General features: G+C 40.9%; 1 protein-coding gene across 2 annotated transcripts in view; it reads right to left on the reverse strand.

Moving 5' to 3' along the window:
• The window catches only part of MXRA5 (matrix remodeling associated 5), a 282386-nt gene that overhangs the window by 85435 nt on the left and 175919 nt on the right, over positions 1 to 21032 (reverse strand). The window lies entirely within an intron of this gene.

A 21032-nucleotide genomic window follows, 5' to 3' on the forward strand; every position in this document is an offset into this window, starting at 1 on the left:
AGTTTAAGCAGCACTACTCTGATAACAAGCTGTCATGCCATTGCCAAGCAGAAAATCCTGGTGGCAAATAAAAACAAGCATTCGCAAAACCAAAATATCTTGCCTTGGAAGCATGTGTTGCCTTTTCTGTTGTTATTTTCAGGAAAACATAGGCAATATGCAAACAATATTGAGCAAAATATAATAAAAAGCTAAACGTAGAGGAGCAGGTCATTAGCCCGTGCACAGCAACACTGGCACAGAAGTCAGTATTTTTCAGCAGTGCACATGGGATCAGGTAAAATGTTGCTTCTCACAGTGCAAAACAGCTAATAGATGAAGTAGGCTGACCCTTACTCCCTGGTATGTGCTGTGGTGGGGAGAGTGGTGGGGAGAAGTAATATGTGAATAACAGTTGAAATGATCAATTGATGTAGACGGTTGATTGAAAGCCTCAGCGTGTATATATATATATACATATGTACATATTTTATAGTAATTTTATGGAAAACATGAGGTTGGCCAACCTCCTAAAACTGTCTGTAGGCCAACCCTATAACATTCAGCAGCAATCATTTTCATATTACATGGCCAAACTTTGAAAATAACTTTCATTGCTTATAGGACTTGCTTACTCAGGCCTCGATTCATGAAAGAACTCAAAACAATCTTGTTAGGGCATTCTCTGCCCTTCCCAGAATGACACTGCATCTTCCTGCAAGGGGATCTTCTCAGAATCCACATTGTATTGTGTAGTGAACCACAGACAATAGCAGCACATTACATTTTTAGTTTAACCACCCCTTCCTTTTTTGCTATCAGGATAGTTGCCACACCTAAAACAAGCACACTCTGGAAAGCATTGACCCCTTCCTTCAATGTGGTAGGTTAGCTTAATCGCTTTAAAGATAACTGAGAAAAACTATACTTTTCGCAATTCTGATGACCTCTTCCAATGTAGGATTACCCATTGTAAGCAATTTCTGTTGTATGTGTTTGTCTATGCAATGACCAATAAACTGATCTCATATCAACTAGTCTGTAAACTCTCCAAGTTGACATTGTGCGCTCAGCTTGCACAAAATACTAATGGAAGCATCAACGTTTTCTCTGTGCGTTTGTGTTCTTTTGAAAAATGTGTGTCTCAAGACTACTATACTAGTTTGAATGTCAAACTTCCTTTCTGCTTTCTTTACTACTTCATGGTACCCATTCAATTCCTCCCCTTCCGCTACATATATGTTGGGAAGATGTTTCAATACCTCACTACCCTCAAACCCCAATGAATATAACAAAAAAACCTTTTTCCTGTCAGGTCTTAAAAGGAATGCACCTATTGCTCCTAGATAAATCTTAAATCCATCAAACCACTGTTTCTAAGGGATGGGAGAATTCCCTGGCATTTCCAAAAAACGCTTATAGATTTTATTATGTTATAATATAAGTACTAACATGCTACACCATGAGTACTTACAAACATTTTCTGAGGGGCCAAAAACGTCAGCCTGTGGGAGACCGAGGGTCGCACCGATGCCAGCAGTGCAGCAGTCATGAGGGGGGTAGGTGTAAGGTGGTTGTAGGAAAGTGACACATGTACATCTAGTGGTTGAATTGCACCTGGGATCAATCCCAGCTTACCCACTTGACTAAATTGTGTGATCCTGGGCAATTGTTTTATTTCCCTTTGATTCTTTATTCTTTATTATCACATATAATAGGACCTTGAAATATGACTTCACGATGTGCCCTGCCCAAAGCCTTCTGACCTTTACATGTGGCCCCATTTGAACAGCAGCACTAGGCTGTTGATTACTTTACAAAGCACTAACATTCATAGAGATATTCAGTGCATGGCAAGCACTTATTTACAGGTGAACTGAAGTGAAAAAAAATGATGCTCATAAGGTGTCCTGTACCACTTGACTTTAAAAACACCTTTTTTAAGCCATCTTGTTCAATTGTTCAAAAACGTGTATTTTTTAACACATCAATATGCAAAAGGGTTTCACCTTAGTACATCAGATGTAAATAAGTGCATTGAGAAGTGTTTTTTTTAAATGTGCCAGTTTTCACACATGAAGTTAGAAAGAATCATTTCCTCCCCCACCCTGACACAATGCCAATAATGAACTAGGAGGCAACTCAGTGGTTATGTGCACCCTCTGGCTGGCCTGGGTTGCTATCATATAATGACAACATTACAGTTTATCATATCAAGCACACAAGAAGGCTTTGAGTTCTGAGCCTCTAACAACAATCATTGACATAAGCAGCTGAATATTTAATCAGCGTTTGATAAATTCCTAGATAAAAGGTAGTGATCTATTCTAATTATGACCCCATTGCCAATGGTCTCAATTTAGAGTTGGGTGGCAAAAGTATATCAACCAAAAATGAGCAGATGTTCCATCTGCCCAATACGCAGTCATCCTACCTCATTTAGAGATGGGGAAACCACTGGTTTTCTGATGGCAGAAAGTAAGCTGACTCATCTCTTGGAAATGGCTGCCCTATCACTCAATGCCCAACAAAAATGCCACCTTTCAAAGGCCTCCTCTAGGATATAATACCCATCAGCTTCTTTCATGTCTGGGACCACCATGTGCACTACAGTGGATCAAGGCATGACAATCATCAAATCCTCCAAAGCAAAGGAGTTTTGCCTATTTTTCAAAAACAAGCCCGCAAATTAAAAAATGCCAGGATTTCTGACACCTTTTTCAGAAAGTGCTGTCTTGTAGTAACTGGAACCATTTTGACAAAATGTTCCCACAGAATATTCAGGAATACCCAGAATGGATGAGCTGATCAATACTGAGCCACCAGAGGAGGTGCCTTTGCCGCCTGAACTGCTAAGCAACTGGCTTGTGACCCCTAAATTAAGAAATATGACCACAATGTGGTGAGTGGGGAAAATTAATATAATCCATTACATGTCTTTGGTGTTTAAGAGCACAGTGATTGTTGCCAACACTTTAACGATTTTCTGTTGAGAAGATTAGTTTGCATGTTGAAGCAAGTAGACTGCAGATGAGGTACAAAACACAACCTAACAATCCTCAACAAAGTGCTCTTCATGAAAAAAACACAACAAATCAAGAACACAACACTATGGAACAGCACAACAAAATACCACAACATTAGCACAACAGAAAAACAAAGTAAAACAGTCAGAAACAAATGCAGAACATTGACAAAACAACAATACACACAACAAAACAGGTCAGTAACACAAACAACAGCAACACAACAACACAACATACCACAACCACACTAAAACATAACACACTAGCAGTTTATTGCAACGGAGAAACACAACACAATGTCACAACCAAAAAGGAATCATCATAACAATATAATTTTGATGTGTTATTGAGTTGTTATGATAGAATATGTTTTGTTTTCTTTATTTGCTGTGGTTTGTTATTGTTTTATGTTTTTGTACTAACTTGTATGTCAGAATATCCAGTACCAGAATATTGTGGTTCATTTTTGTCATAGGCATGTTTCTGCTATAATATTGTTTATATTTATTTAGTATGGCATATCGTTTTTGAGGTATGCGTATTGCATATATTTAGAATGTAACAGTTAAATACATAATGAACACTATACATATAAATGCACTCCTAGCGCTAATCCTGTCCCTGAACCAAAGCCTAGAGTTATACTTAAGCTAATAGTTACCTTAATTTGCTTGACGACCATATGCAGAAAACATTATAACTTCCAATATCTCTATATGGAAAATATTTTTCCAGTGACATTTTTCAGCAATGATATTTTAAACTCAATATGTCAATGGTGCACTATATTGATTTAGTGTTGTGCTTCATTGTGTGGCGAGATAATGTTGCAGGGTGACACTGAATTGTGTTGTCATTGTTGTGATTTTGACGTATTATGGTGTTGTTGTATTGTTTTCTTTCTGTGTAATAGTTTTGCGATATGGTTCCTCAATATATTTTTTTTAAACCCTGTTATTTCCAGCCAAATGCAGCATTTCTCAGTGGAGTTCCCAGACAAAAGAAAAGGCCTTCTGCTTAGCTGTGTATCTTTAAATGACTCAGGTTAATGGGACACCTTGGAAAATATCATATCTTACAATAACTATTAGCAAACTAAATTTTTGTAATCTGGTCCAAGTCCCTGTCTGTCCTCCATCTAGACATAGCCAATTTGGGCACACATTAAAGCTAGACATGTGCCTTACAAACTAAAACACATTTAAGTGAAATGATGTTGCCCTTCAGATTATAGTGAACATATTTCTGATTTCTTATTAAAGTATAATTTGTGACATTGATGCTCTGTTCTGGTAAGAAAATGGCATTGCTCCTCAAATGTAATATGTTAATGCACATGAGTTGGGATAACACAATACTGGGTGCCAGCAGGCAATGTGAAAGGCGTGGCACTGAGACCAATTACAGCGGTAAGCAGTTGAAGGGATAGCTAGTTTCCTGGCTCCTTTTCCCCATCTATTTTCCATGCAAATTAGCTGTCAAGTGGCCATTTATGAAGTATGGGTACTTGTCTCACTGTAAGGAAGCAGGGCTTTATTGGCAAGTGTTCATATTGCCTGTAATACTGCCACTATTGAAAGCAATATATAAAATAGCTTAAAATCATAGCATCTCTTTCAGAAGAAGAAGAATAAAGCCAAATAATTAAATATGATTAGTGGAAGGTTGAGGGTGTGGACAAGTAGTATAAGGAATAGAAATCATCCTACCCTATGTTAAAGGCATATTGCAAGTCATCTTAGAGTCTCTCAACATTACACATTGTTCATCTATATTTGTCATGGAACTCCTCATTGTATACCATATCCACAGGTACCCCAAAAAACTAGATTTTTCAGTTAACAAAGATTCTAGTATGGACATGCTGCCATGATTAGATGCACCTGATGTTAGCCACAACAATGACATATGCGATAGTCTATGCTACAATACATTGGTTGTAATAAACTGCTTGAACTGCCATCGGGAACAAGCAAAAACATATTGAATTATTGATAGGAAACTGTGATTTCACCTTAGGGTTCTGACTGACATCATATTACCAATGATAGGGAAGTTGTCTATGATGTAACTCAAAACCACAAGGTGAAAAACATCTTGTAATTCAGGTACAGATTTATGTTTGTATAATATATATGGCCCAAAATCATCTGCCCTGCTTATAACTGCTAGACTGATGCAAAGGAGTAATGGAGACCCGTACATAATATGACCTCTACTTTGTGTCCCAAATATGAAAAGAATATCTTACGTGCTATTCTTACTCAAACCCTACCACTTCCTTGTCTTTCTTCCACCTCCTGCAGCTGTGTTTTCTGCTTTCATTCAAAGCAGACAACCACTGCTGCACTGACAGGCTCCCACGGGGTAACATGTTTGGTTATCAACTGTTGCTATGTCATAGCAGTAAATATTGGATTTAGAATGAAGTTATTCAAGCTAATAGCTCTTTTTGAGAGCCATCCATAATATATAGAATTAGAGATGAGTAACAGTTTTTCACCAAGGTGATCTGAGTGACGTCAAAAAGCCAACAAGAGCAAAGTTTGAGTTGTCTGTGATGTCACACAGAACTCCGAGATGAAAAACATACCCATAATTCATTGTTTACCCATCTATTATCTTATGCTAGGTATAGCCCCCCAAACACAAGCCCCTACTTTCAAGTCCTACTCAGGAGCAGAGGAGTAAAGAGTGAGCCAAACATAACATGGCCTCTCTTCCATGTCCAAAATGTGAAAAAAATACCTAGCCTCCTACCACTCACCCCACTACTCCCTAAGCTCTCTCCTACATAAACTGTGGTCTGGGGTTTCCGATGCTGCTCTGACAGGCTCTTAGAAAGCCCAGACAGAGCAGTCTCAAATTCCTTTATGTAATAGCAACAATCAGTAACAGTTTTGGTAAACAGCTGTTGCTATGTCCTAACAGTGAGCTAATGGATTTGAATCAATTATTCACAGTAGTGGCTCTACCAGAGTCATACATAAAAATATGATAGTTGGTGACATGGTTACAAGAGTCAAACAAAGCCTATTTTCTGAAACAAGGCAAAGACAAAAAAACACTGCATGAAGATTGGAGTGCATGAATTAAACTACCGGGAGTAGAGATTGTTGCTTTTCAAAAGATGTATACACATTGAATGTGAAGGGGACAATAAGAGAAAATGATGAGTCATCAGTCATACATAAAAATATGATAGTTGGTGACATGGTTACAAGAGTCAAACAAAGTCTATTTTCTGAAACAAGGCAAAGACAAAAAAACACTGCATGAAGATTGGAGTGCATGAATTAAACTACCGGTGGTAGAGATTGTTGCTTTTCAAAAGATGTATACACATTGAATGTGAAGGGGGCAATAAGAGAAAATGATGAGTCATCCAGTCATAAGCTCAATCCTTTATGGTGTGACATTCAATAAAACAAACACAAACAAGTAATGTGACTTTTTCTACATTGCCTTGTAAATGCCCATTGATGTTCATTGAAACTTATCCATTTAGTCCTATCTTGTTGTGAAAGTTTGTAGTCAAAAGTGATTATTCATTTGACGTCAGGTCTGGGCACATGAAAATGGGCACATGAAAATGCATACAATGCATACAAAAAAACATGTATAAGGCCTCTATTGTTCAATGGTGGTTTTTTGATTATTTATATATTTTGTTCGATTGATTAAGGTAATTATTTTACATCATTATGTTCTCAAAGTATATTTTCAACAGTTCTATCACATTGGTTTTAAGCACAAAATTGCTTCCTCATTTAGTATAAATCCTAATGAGGGTGAAAGCAAGAGGGGCAGATGAAGATTATTTAACTTCCCTATCTGTGCTGTGCGGCTGTTTTTCCGGAACTTAGAAAAAAAAAATTCAGCACTTCAATGCTGTGAAAACATAATAAATCCTAGAGTGACTGCTAGAAGGATGTTTTCAATCATGTACAGTGTTATAGCAGAACGTAAAACAGGCTCCTTGTTTTTGCAATGTTTGAAGTGTGATGTGACACTATATATGGATGCAATTTCATGAGAGTTGGAGAGTATATACTGGGGCATTATAGAAAGTATGGAGTGTCTGCTGTTTGGCGCAAAACTAAACATTTAAAAAAACTGTTAACTTAGTAAATAATATTTTGGAAAGTAGCTCATTATCAATATACAGATTTAATTAATGAAATCATTCTCTGTTTTTCACATTATTATCAACATCAATATATGATTAAAATGTGGTCAAAATTGCCAAAGGAACTGTAGAATATATGCCTTTACTCCTGTGATTACGATTACAAAAACCTTTGCCACCTCCCCATGAGTCATCATACCACATTGAATAATTTGTTGATGTCTTAGAAATAAAGTTGTTATTTGTAGCCATAAATTATTGGTGACCTCCACATATTGACCTATTTCTCCATTTGCAATTTCCTTTATTGAAATTAACAGCAAATGATGGTTTCAAATAGGCCAGCTACTTTTAATGTAAGAAAAGACCTAGTGATGTTTTACAAAAGAAATACAGAGATGCTCTCTTTTCAATTATCAACAATTTTTCATATTATAAAGTTGGTGTTCATTCTTTTTCACCAATGATGGATGCCAGAGCACTGAAAAGGTCACATGAAAACTATGATAAGGAGCAGGATGACAACTACTCCATTACTGGTGCAATAGACATTAGTAATTGATTGACTTGTGCACATGAATTTCATATGAAAAAGATTATTTCAGGTTTATGCAAGATAATATGAAAATCATCAGCATTGTTGGCAATTATTTGTTTTATAATAATCTTAAAATTATGGAAACATATCTGAAATATATTTAAAAAAATATATGTGTATCTACACCTAATCCTGGAGGAGACCTATTTGTTGAGAATTAATCAGTTGTCACAATGCTATATTGTACTTTAAAATAAAGAACTTTTTGATTTTAGTGGCTAGGAATATTTTGAAAAATACATTTTTGGATTGAATGTAATTCATTGTGCTATATAACAATTCACTTACAAGCATAAAATACACATTTAAGATGACAAGGGCCAACTGAAAAGATCAATTCTTGAAATCAGCAAATTTAATAATTGTTCAGTACAAGCAAATGTGTTGGTCAATCCTTCCCAGCCTTTTTCAAAAATCTGTGTGCTGAAGTGTGTTCATTAACTCAATCCTGGGTCCTAAGTGCTCCTCCAGGATTATAGAGAAATAAGAAATCTATGATCACCATTATTATTTATAGTCCTAGTCATGTAGTATTTACATGGCCAATGTCCTTGCAATAGTATGTAAAGAAAGGAACACAGTAAGAATGAAATAGGCAAGCTAACTCATCATATCCATCACTTTGCTTTCAATCCTCTTGCAAAAACGTACTGTTATTGTTGTACATTTAATGTACCATAATATACAATGGCATAGTGATTCCTTTTAGGAAAATAAATGTGTTCGCATATTAGCACTAGATGCACTACTATTAGTACCACTGGTTCTTGGAGCCACACGTTCCACACAAGTCCTCCTCACATCAGACTGTGACGTGTACTAATGCTAGTTGCTATGGCACTGGGTGGAAATTGTTCTCTCTGTCTTGTAGTTGCTCCAGGTTCACGTCTCACTCTGACTAGTAAACCTCTCTGATTATTTCATGTGTGGGTCCATGGCTCCTACAGTCTTCTGTCCTTTCTCTCATCTGTGAGGCTACACATATCAAATATTATTTCCTTACATTTAGGTCATGCTTGTTCTGTGAGTAACAAAAGCATTATTTTGTACATGTTTTCTGGAAGAAATGCATACTCCCATTGCCTCAACCATATAAATTTTGGTGTACATTCGTATTTATGCCATAAGGGAAGCATACACTTCTTTTATCAACTCTATATGTAATGTGAATGTGTGTTTGATGGGACAGCTTACCTGCTCATGGCTGTTTTCGTGCTTAATAAGCCCACAAAAACCAACATGACAATTTTGTTTTAATTTGTGTTCACTTTTTATGACCCAATCCAACATATACAGTTTGTTCACAATTATCTCAGTAAAATACAACTAACACAAGTTATACCTATAAACCTATATGTATTGTATTTCTTTCTTTCATACATGTTAAAAGTAAAATAAAATCCCAGTTCAGTTCTACTTACACATCCTTTGATATTTTCCTTCAAAAATGTACCAAGTTTGGATATGCAAGTCCCAAGAACCTACATGTACACTTTGTGGGTTGTCCAATATTGTCATTTTTCTCTGGCTCATCTTAGGATCAGATTCCAATTCTTTCATCATTCTGCTGGGCCAAGTTAATCACCCTGCTCCCCGGCAGATGAAACAAAGGCCTCCCCACACAAAATGAGCAATTAGCACTGCTTCTTTCTGCTCCTGAGGAGAAGGAAGGGGTGAAAATCTGCATTTGTTAATTAGCTGTCACACTGTACTAGGGTTAGGAAAGCCCAGACCAACTGAATAAAGGAGGAAGCCTAGAAATCTGGAGACAAAACAGGAATGAGCTCCCCTTTGAAGAGTTGGTGGGAAAGTTCTAGGTAGTGATGTCAGCTAAGCATGGAACTGACACCCCAAGTGGAAATATGCACAGAAACCTCATGACAGTGTTATCTTAGATTGTCCCAGCATGGTGTGCAGGAGGGTCTGGACAAGCATGAAGGGGTGAAGGGGCACCCTCTGACTGGCCGGGGTGCCTGGCATCCAGAACTTTCCAGCCCAATGCAAGAGAGAACAAAACCTGGGCCAGGACTGTGATAGCAGCAACACCGTGGAAAGCTGGAAGGACAAGCTCCCAAGATGCCCTAATGGACTAAGGAATCCCCTGTGCCCAGTACTACACACTCTCTTAGCACTCTATTTGAGCCCCTGGGAGTCCCCATCTCCCAGGGACCCGCAAAAATAATGCAGAGGGAAGTGTAGACTGGGCAAATGGGCTCCAGGACTCCATCCCTGGGACCCTGTAGCAAAAGGATTATCTGTGGAGTGCTCACCTGCCCTGTGTCTAGGTCTAGGTCTCAGGAGGCGGACGCATCCTGTTGTGAGCTTCCCACCTGAGATGGAAGGCAGTAGACTGTCTGTTCCCCCTCTCCCCCCACTGGAGTCAGTGGGAGCAGGAACCTAAAGGATGCCAGCTCTCGTTCTGGGAGCTGGTTGGCCTGTTGAGCGCTTTGGGGCCCCACCATGGGCCCAACTGCCCTGACCATGTATAGGAGATTATGGTGGGGCAGTAGGTGCCCCTTTTTCTAAAAAAAAATATATACACAAATTAAAGGAATGAGTCGTCAGGCCGCAAACTCACCTCCAGTCCCACTAATCAATTATTCACTACAGCTCAGTGGGGGTGCCTAATATTGCCCTGTGAGGATTGTTTTTCTTCAGTTCTCTGTCTTTTGGCGGCCACAGGATGGCAGAGGCACCAACAACTTGAATTTTAAATAATGTGGGGGGGGTAGCAGGAGTTGCAGCAGCCCCCCAGAAACAATACTTAATAATACATGAAAAGCATGATCCTTAGGATTCTCATCATTGTTTGCCAAGCACTTCTAAGGCTAGAACCTTTGTTCCTCAGCCTGGGAGTGCAGAAACCTCTAGTGGTTAGTTCTATGGCTGCATGTTTTGTGGCCTATGTGTGTTAAAGAAAGGCACAAACAGTGAATATATTCATTTAAAAAGTTTTATTGACCATATTGTTGTGTAGCCATTTTAGTTATAGCTCCATGCACGTTACTTTAACACACTAGACCGCTGTGCACTTTAACCTAGATATATTTTATTCAGCTTTGTCTTATTATTGTTACAATAACCATTTTTACGGCCTTGTTTTATTTTCCGTTTATTTAACTGTTTTTGCCTAGGCCAGCACTCTGTTCTCAAACAAGACATTCTTGATCACTCTGTGCTTCATCCAAGGCTACTGTATGGAACATTGCCGGTGAACGTAGTAGAAGTTTAGTCTCCAACATTCATAGAAAATACACATCCTTACGCAGGGACATTTTCTCAGAACATCAGCTGTGTTGTTATAAAAACACTTCCTTGTCCCTTACACGTTAGAGGGAGATTCCAGCCAGGGAACCACGACTGTATGCTGATTGCTGAATGCTTTGCTACAGATGTTAACGCAGACCGCAGGCCTTTGCTCAGGTATGGGGGTTGATGTCTTCCCAGGGGAACCTGAAGGGCAGAATTAGAGCTTAACATGCTGTGCTCTATCATAGCCTAGGTAGGAACTAGTCCATCGATTATAGTGACAATATTTTAGCATTATTTTTATACTTCACTCTTCTCGTCACAATTTTAATACTGTCATGTTGTGTCGTTATGGTTATTGCAGCTCACGCTTTGCTATCTAAGATGCAGTTGTTTTATTAAACTTATTATTGAAACATATACTGCTTCTATTTGTCATTTATATATGAGACTAAATTGTAAATGAGAGAAATGGATGAGACCTGAGTGACCACGACTTCCCTGAGAAGCCAAGTATGTCATGCGCTCCGCTGCCCAGTTACCCCTATCCTTGGGTAGGGATGAGGCACTGCTAGTCAGCTGCAGCAAAGCCCGGATTGGAGAGACAGGTGTCACCCGCAGTGGGTCAGACTTAGGGGGTCATTCTGACCCCCGCCGGCGGCGGAAGCCGCCCACCTGGCGGGAACCGCCAGAAGACCGTACCGCGGTCAAAAGACCGCGGCGGTCATTCTGACTTTCCCGCTGGGCTGGCGGGCGGCCGCCGAAAGGCCGCCCGCCCGCCCAGCGGGAAAGGACGGGTGCAGTTGCACCCGTCGCGATTTTCAGTGTCTGCTAGGCAGACACTGAAAATCAATGTGGGGCCTTGTTAGGGGGGCCCCTGCAGTGCCCATGCCATTGGCATGGGCACTGCAGGGCCCCCCAGGGGCCCCACGAAACCCGTTCCCTCCAGCCTGGTTCTGGTGGTGAAAACCGCCAGAACCAGGCAGGCGGGAAGGGGGTCGGAATCCCCATGGCGGCGCTGCTTGCAACGCCGCCGTGGAGGATTCACAGGGGCAGTTTCCCTTTTCTGACCGCGGCGGTCAGAATTGCCCTTGATGCACCGCCAGCCTGTTGGCGGTGCATCCCCCAACCCCGGCCCTGGCGGTCCATGACCGCCAGGGTCGGAATGACCCCCTTAGTCTCCTACACCGCGGGCAAATCTCAAACTCCAGTCGTCTCATTAGAATAATAAGAGCCTGCGCGCCATGGCGCCCAACATTTGGTCAGGCTCTAATTTTCAGGTCCTACAGAGTATCTCTGTCTCATTATATATAATGATGCCTCAATACTGTATACGGAGACGTCTGTGGTACTGAGGATTTCCACCCCAGCTACGTAGGCTATCCTATCTGAGGCTGGAGGTTGTTCAAGGTTGAACTTTAAAAAGAAAAAAACAATTTTGGTGTTCCTTCTCTGAACATATAATTTATCAATGATGGCGAATCCACAGTGGATATCCACAGTTAATATGAGACAACCTCTGACTGCACATTTATTAGCAAATGGCCTAACGGCCCACGGGGGTCCAGTCACATTTCTGCTGGATGCCCATGCAGCTTATAGAACAGAACTCTTTTATTCTTGGGTCACATTTCCAGCAGTTGATGGGAACACAAATACATTTCATTATTATACACTTGCAAATGCACCTGGACAATACAGAGCATAAGCATATTTAGAAATACCATTATCTTATCAAGAACATAATAATTGGCTTGATGGCACCCTACCCCACACAATTTTACCAGTCAGGTTAGGTCCTCTAAGTAACAATGGTCCTACCTGGCCTTTATTGGCCACCTATACACCACATCCTGCAGTTGTTAATTTAGCGGTAGCTGAGGTTCGACGCTTATATACAGAATTAACAGCGATATAGAAACGATTAGTACAATTTGCTATGCAAACACTAAATACAAACCCATCATGTGCTGCTCCAGCACATCCACATGCAGTAACGCCAGGTGTAAACCCTGCGACTGTACATTCAATCATGGGTAAAGTCCCCGTCAAACGAGAGGAAACTCTGTTTTGGTTAGCACAAAAAATAAATGCGCTGGAGGCAGTATTTCCCCATACGGGACCTCAGGATAAACACAGAATATTAACGATGTGCTTGCCATTTGGGATGGTCCCTACAGTGGATAACTGTAATGCCTGGGGCATGGTATTTGCCGCGCTCTATACAACAGCACGCGGTACACCGACACTTGCCAGTTTACCAGAGGTGTTGAAACAAATTCAAGATGTATACCGGGCTGCCCTGGCCCTAGATTTGGGGATGCAATTGCTGGGCAATTTTGCCACTGTATCCTCAATCATTTTAAGTAACCTTAAAGGGGAAGCGCTCGCACTGGCCGTGCGCATGCGGCTCCGTGACGTTCCGCAACAGGATCAGGAATGCGAGCTGCCTAAAATTATCGCAGAGACCTATTCTAGCATTGGTCAAGACAGTTTAGGGGCCAGACCATCTAAACCACAATTTCAGGGCAAATCTAATAAAGATTTTCCCAAGCAAGCTCCTGAGGGTAATAAAAAATGCTGGGATAAAATAAAAAAAACTCCTAAAAAAGAGAGGGGAGAATCTCCACGAATGGAGACTCCACAGAATAGATATCATCTCAGAAATAGAGATAATATAAAAACATCTGATAGATATCAATTTACTGATACACGCCGATCTCGTTCCTTTCAGGACTCATCGGAAAAACAAAATGATAGAGGTGGGCGATCAGAGCGAAGAGCAGAGTACGTGAAACCGAGACAGGAATCACAACGCTCATCGAAGGTTTCTGTTAAAAAGGAAGAGAAACCCGCCCACCAAAAACCCCAATTCAAAAAGAAAAAAGTGGCAGCAGCTGCAGTCCGGCATGCCACTCAGGAAGAGGGTACTCTTGAAGAACAAGAAGTGGTCACGAGCACTGCTAGACAGCGCGGCAGAGATCACAATAGTTCATCGGAGTCTTCTAGAGCATCTGGAGGTGAAAGCAACTGATGAATTTATACAAGTAGAAACTGCAGACATGTGTGTCTCCACGCCTGATAGGGTGTATAAAGTAACACTACAGTTAGAAGGAGACATTGAGCGCATAATAGACGCAATCTTTTGGGCTCGCATAGTAAACATATATGATGTTTTGTTGGCCGAACAAGATTGGCCACCTGAATTTGTCCGTACCTGCCCATGTGGAGAAGATGTCACTAAGCCTTCCTTCTCACCACTTGTTCCAGAGGAACTCACTGAATCCTATGCCATCGATTGGACTTTGGCACAGGCACCTGTGCTACATCAAAATCACGTAGGATGGGATAAAGAATCCCCCCTACCATATAATTCCAATCAAAAATGAACCTCAACCCCAACCTCAGTATCCAATAAAACATGAAGCAAAAGCACCTGTGAGAGAAATACACACACAATTAGAGTACCAGGGCGTAATTGAACCCTGCGTCTCCCCAATGAATAATCCATTGTTCCCAGTAGCCAAACCAGACCATTCATATAGAATAGTCTTAGACTACAGACACTTAAACAGTCATACAAGCACTTACGCGATACAAAACTCACATAGCACGGCACTAATGAACAATATAGTGCGTAAAAAAATACAAAACAACACTGGATATTTCCAATGGTTTCTTCTGCCAGAATATAGCGCCTGGGAGTAGAGACTTCACAAGTTTCAGTGCACTAGGCTCCCAGAAAAAAATCAGTTGTTTACCTCAGGGGTATAAGAACAGTCCAGGACTGTTCGCAGCTTGTGTGACAGCAATTTTACACGAGATTGATCCTGAAGCATTGTCCTACTTAGATGATATCTATCTTATGGATGATGAACTACTACAGCATTTAAGACGGGTAGCCCCCATTGTCATAGGATTTGCTGAATTTGGCTACACATTCAATTTAAAAAAAACAAAAATTGCCTTCCTCAGCGTCCTGTTTCTGGGATATGAGCTGTCAAGTGAAGGAAAGAGCCTAGCGCCACAATTCTTAGAAAAATGCCCACAGTTACAACCTCCAAATATGATTAAAAAACTCCAATCTCTATTGGGTTTCCTAAATTTTGGCAGAACTTACATTCCAGATTATGCTACATGCATAAAACCTTTATATGATCTGATACGTCCTGATTTTTCAAGCAAATTCTGGACAATTGAACATACACGCATTATCAGAGAATTGCAAACAGACATGCTTGCAGCACAACATTTACATACAAGGGACAACAAAACACATTTGGTCGTCAGAGTAATGGCTGGTGCCATTGGTTTCCCCTATGTGACATTTAATGAAGGTCAGACAGTCCCGATTGCATACAAATCACACTTATATTCAGCAGCAGAACAACGCTTTGCCCCCACTGAGAAAATAGTCACTGCTGTACAAATGGGTTTCATTAAAGAAAGACCTCTAGCCAAGGACAGTGCATTATTGTCGTTTCTCCGATTCCAGCCCTGGAGGCTGTTACAAAAGCCAGCGTTCCAAATGCAAAAGCATTACATCCACGATGGATACAATGGGCCACGTCTTTGACAGCCACTGATGTAGACTACATTTTTTACCCAAAATTACAAACTCAAGAATTTTTGCAGTATGAACTAGAATACCCAGTTCCAGCAAATACACTACCTATCGAACAATATCATAGAGTCATGTACACCGATGACTCTGCACTACCTGCAATTGGCACAGAACAACAGTATTCTGCTGCTTGCGCTGTCTTAAGCGGCTATATGGATGACGATAAATTCTGTCCCCTACATACATTTATGCAATCCCTAGGGGATTGCACTGCACAATTGGCAGACCTAAAAGCACTGCTGATGGCACTGGAATATACGGATCCTACACAGCCAACGCTGATTGTTTGTGATTCATATTATTGATCCCAGTCCTTCAATGAATATCTGCATTACTGGCGCCAGAATGGGTTCAGAGATTCTAAAGGCAACACCATTAAACACAGGCTTCTGTGGGGGAAAGTAGCAGACCTAAAAGAGATGCTACCAAATGTCCATATTGTACACACGTCGCTGGAAATACATTGGCTGATGAAGCCGCAAAGTCAGCAGTGGCTGTGGCTGCTGTTGCTGCAGTAGCTCGCTTGAGTTCAAAACCGGATGCAGCCATATGGGCTGCTGTAACAGCTACGGCGGATGGTGCGCCATATCCAAAAGGATTTCCTGACAAATATTCCTACCGTATGTGAGGTATGTTGAACGCTGAGTTTAAGATACCAGGCGTAGGGGTACGAGATATTCCCATCAGAGATACAAGATCACAATTGATTAAAGCAGCGCATGCTGGTGTGGCGGCTACAATTTCAATCTTACAGGCCCGCTATTGGTGGACAGGCCTCTATAAAGAGACCAAGCAGTATGTCCTTTGCTGTGACATCTGCCAACAAATCAAAGTTTCCACTGCCAAACGCCCGCCGCAGACACCCCTCTTGATTTCAAATAAACCGTTACAATGTGTGTACTTAGACCATTGCGGTCCCCTAACACCGGATAGTGCATACAAGTATATATTGGTAGTGGTTGATTCTTGCTCCAGAATTTTATGGGTGTGGCCACAACGCTCGGCTGACGCTCGGACTGTTATTAAAGATTTGTAAGTCTTTATCGGAACATATGCGGTTGCAGCTTTCCATTCGGACCGGAGCCCTGCTTTCGCCTTAAGGGCATTCAGGGACGCCATGGCTTCATTGGGGGTCCAACTCCAGTACTCGTCTCCATTTAATCCCGAGGGAAATAGTGTTGTGGAGCGATTAAACCGTGATTTAAAGCAATCCTTAACAGCCAGAGTCTTAGGTACGGGTTGTAATTGGCTTAATCACCTGTATGGAGTCCAGAGAGCACTTAATAATCTGCCTAGAAGGTCTCTGGGGGGTCGTACTTCATATGAGTGCCTGTTCGGAACTCAAATGTATGTTCCAGATCTTGATGGTCCTGGTGTGGAGGCAGCAGAAACACATTTGACATAAATGAAAGTGTCACTGTCTTACAGGAATTGCAACAGTTCTGTGATGATAATTCTTTTATTAGTGCTGCCTCCACAGGAATCAAGGATGTACCTGTAACACCTACCGGCTGGATTCCCAGAGTCGGGGATCTTGTACGTGAAAAAGTCGCTGTGAAAAAGGAATTTGGCCCGTCCTATCGATTACCAGCCCCAGTATTAGGGATACACGGTACCAGAACTGTGATTCTACCACCGTTGGCAGGTGCCAAAGAAAATCGTTTTGTCTCCATTGACAATGTCAAACTACACCATGCGGCCAATCCTGCACAGCAGACCAAGAGGAACATCCAGTAGTTCCCGAATCCCTCTCACTACTGGTCAAGAAGTCCCTCTACAAGTTGTTAACAGCAACATTGATACCTCTCCGAGCTTGGGGAGGGTGGAAGATGATCTTGCATTGGTTCACTAACGTCAAACAATACTGAAATAATTGACCGATTTGACTCAACTTCAACACAATCAGATGGTGCTATCTATTGTGTACCACCACGGGAAACACCAACTCCACCAATGACCACGGCTCCAGCTTTTGAACGTACTGCTTCTGGATATTTTGCCGACTTCAATGATGACGTCTCAGACTCATTCGCCTCTTCGACACCTGAATTGTCAAAAGCATGTAAGCTAATAAACTGGCTTAAAAAAACATATTTTATTTTTCCATGGAACTATCTATGGCTTTCTTTGACTGGCCTTGCTTTCCTACTTTGGATTGGTTTTGTCATTACTTTCTTCTTGTTAATACATGGTCATTTTCTCCCTGAAAAATCAGCAGTTGAATTGGTGGAGGAGGTCTTAAAACCACATTTATCATCACACAAGGTCAGAAGAGACTTATCATTTGTGAACATTTCCGCAGTACCAATTCCTGATGGGATTGTTTGGGACTAAGTAATATTTGACATATACGGTGCCATGGAAGTAATTCAAATACATATGTGTTCAAACTATCAATGAACAATAGAATAATATCAGGCATTTTTTCTGATGATTGGGATGTGAAAACAGTTGATTCTATGATGATTGAATTGCAGTAGTATACTGTATTTGAAAACGAAGATGTTTATCAATCGAAAGAGAATTATGGTGATATGTTTTGCTATAATTATTATCGGCATCATTTCATACATAGAGCGAACAGCCCCAAAACTGTTTTTAATCATACACAATGGGAACATTGTTCGACTCCACCACAAGGGAGTTCCAAAACATATTCTGAAAAGTTTACATATTTTTCAGGGCGCAATGTAAAAAAATGCTGAGTCATATTATTTTAAACTATCACCTACCTAAGATATACATATACTATTGACAAATACTACATTTATTTATTCAGAATCCTTTGTTTCCCGGTTTTCTATACTGTAAAGGCTATGAATATTGGCTGAAGTCGATTGATCTGAAATGTGTATGGGGAACTAGACACTGGCAAATTAGAGATAACGAAGCTTTATTTAGAGCATGCCTCATACCTGTACAAATGATATTCTTAAATGAAACAGTACAACAAACAAGTTGTCTAAGCTTAACTAAAATTAAGGAATTAAACATGCCCAGTATACCTGCCCCTGCAAAGTTTTATAAATGGCAAAAATATACAAATGCAACTGAAGATCTGCTCGACGAATGGGTCCAGAATGGTACATTTAATGTTTCACTGACACGTCCTCGCGGGTGGTTATTGTGGCCAATAGACACCAATGGGTGTCATCAGCGTTTTATTAACTCCTCAGGGGGTTTTAGAACTAGTAGACCGGACCCTCGCTACATATCATCGCAACATGCGGGTATAGTTACGACATATAGTGTAGGGAAATTATGGCAGCAATGGTTAAGAACTTCCTCACTAGATGTGGTTAGAGAACACCTCAGTCTCCTGTCTAATAATACTGACTTACAGGACTTCATGTTAGGCCCCAGAAAACACCATAGGAAGTGTTTCTTATAAGAAGTATATAATGAAATTTGGAAGCTTTCCCAACAAGAAGTAGCTGCCCGGTTAAGGCAAATAGACCAGGAAAATTAGAAAAAGACATTAGCTGTTGTGGAGAATGGGATTAATACCTTGTCCAATCGGATATACACTTTAAAGAGCATTGTTTCTTGTGCTATAGACATCATACAAACAGATGTGTCTTCCTTATATCATGGACAAAGTCAGCTAAGGTCCATTATGCGATTGGGTTGGACACTTCAAACATTGAAGGTGGGTCGCGTTCCCTGGCAGCATGTCAGTGTGAGGGAGATATTTTCTTCCTTTAATTTAACGTGACACCAACAACTAATAGCTAAGAAAGAAGCTACTCATGTCATGGTTAATATTGAGAAATTAGAAAAGTTGCCTTTTAATGTGGCTGAAATACCACCTGCTGAGTGGCTAATACACGGGGTCATTAATCTGCCTATTTCTACACTTCAATTCACCTCCTGTTTAAAACACATTCCGGTAGGCAGATATAAAAGGCTGGGAGATAGTTACATTCATGAGGTGTGGGAGCTTCTCTTCTCGTACAAGTGTCTCAGTGGCATGAAAGATGTCTTTCTTAGCGGTAGTAAATGCAAGACTTCCGTCAGCTATTGATGGTTTGTAAACAGCTGTCCTTGCATGGGGCATGTTAAGCTTGTGCAGCAAACTTAGCTTGTTATCTGAAGGGAGTTCCAGTGCCCTTGATTAGACCTACGTTCCATGTGATTTCAAATGGCAGCTACGTCCTCCTCCTTAATGGTGAAGACTGTTGAGGTATACGAGCAAGAATAGTTTACGTTGTTTTGGTCTCTAAGGTCGTTACATGCTGCGGGAACGTACTTTTTCCCCCACCCAAAATTTAAGAATTAGCTGACATTTGGCCTCACATTGCTACTTCAAATGTGAATTTTGACAAGTTGAGCAGACTCAAGGCTTTATTGTTTCAAAAGCATGTGGCCCTTACATCTGCATGCGAGACCTAGGCACTTCAGGTGGCAAGGTCGTCAGCAGAGGTCCCTTTTAAATACAAACTTTCTGAGGCACTTTGGTGAACTCGTGGGACGAATATTTAATGCGGCCAGTACAACTGGAATTAAAGGTGTTGGTTCTGGTTTCATTCACACCTTCTCCTCCATATTCGGTTTAATGCCACCAGCAATCCATTCAAACTTCTCTAGTATTTTCGGGGGATTTCTGATAGCTTTGGCTTTATTAGCTGGCATCTTGCTGTTGCTATTTTTTATGCGCAATGTCTGTCCTCCGCAACAAGGAGGAATGAAGGCGCTCCCATCAGCGCAGCTGTGTCGTGAACGCATGATGCAGTATTTTGGAGCAACATTCCTGGAGCAATTGGAGTGTAGCTGGTCTTTGTCATTCAGACCGGTTTTGCATTGTGTGCAGCCCGTGTTTCGGTGCATCTGGTGCCTCTGGTGCTCTTTCGAACACGCACTGGAAGTCTGTCTTTCGACGCAGCGCTTGCCTACATTGGATGCTAATCTGTTGATGTTCTCGCTGAGGGTTCATTACCGGACATGCGCATTGAGGTCGCATTTGCAACGAGAAATTACTTATGAGTTGCCCTTCCTGGAGGATGTAGCTCATGACTCATCACTGGGCCCACCACGGAATGCTGCCTTGGCTGAGGCTGAGGCTACGGAACACAACTGCTCCTTGATCCTTCTTGGCGATGGCTTTCCAACTTTAACATCGGCCGAAGTGGAAGATCTCCTGTCCTCTATGGTCCCAGAATCGATTGGAACCTTTCAAAATTGACTTTGCTTTTTTAAATTTGGTTTTACGCCACATGCTCATGTTTTAAATTGTCCCTTTACATGCTCACGTTCCCCTTCAACTTGTCATCATTGACATTGCTTTTTATATATATCTTAGGTTGAGCTTTTTAGTAACAATTTTATATGTTTTTAGGCTTTGAACCACCTTCAACCGACAAGGGGAGGGTGTTGGGTAGCCATTTTAGTTATAGCGTCATGCACGTTATTTTAACACAGTAGGCCGCT

The sequence above is a fragment of the Pleurodeles waltl genome, chromosome 8 (assembly GCF_031143425.1).
Source record: "Pleurodeles waltl isolate 20211129_DDA chromosome 8, aPleWal1.hap1.20221129, whole genome shotgun sequence".
NCBI lineage: Eukaryota > Metazoa > Chordata > Amphibia > Caudata > Salamandridae > Pleurodeles > Pleurodeles waltl.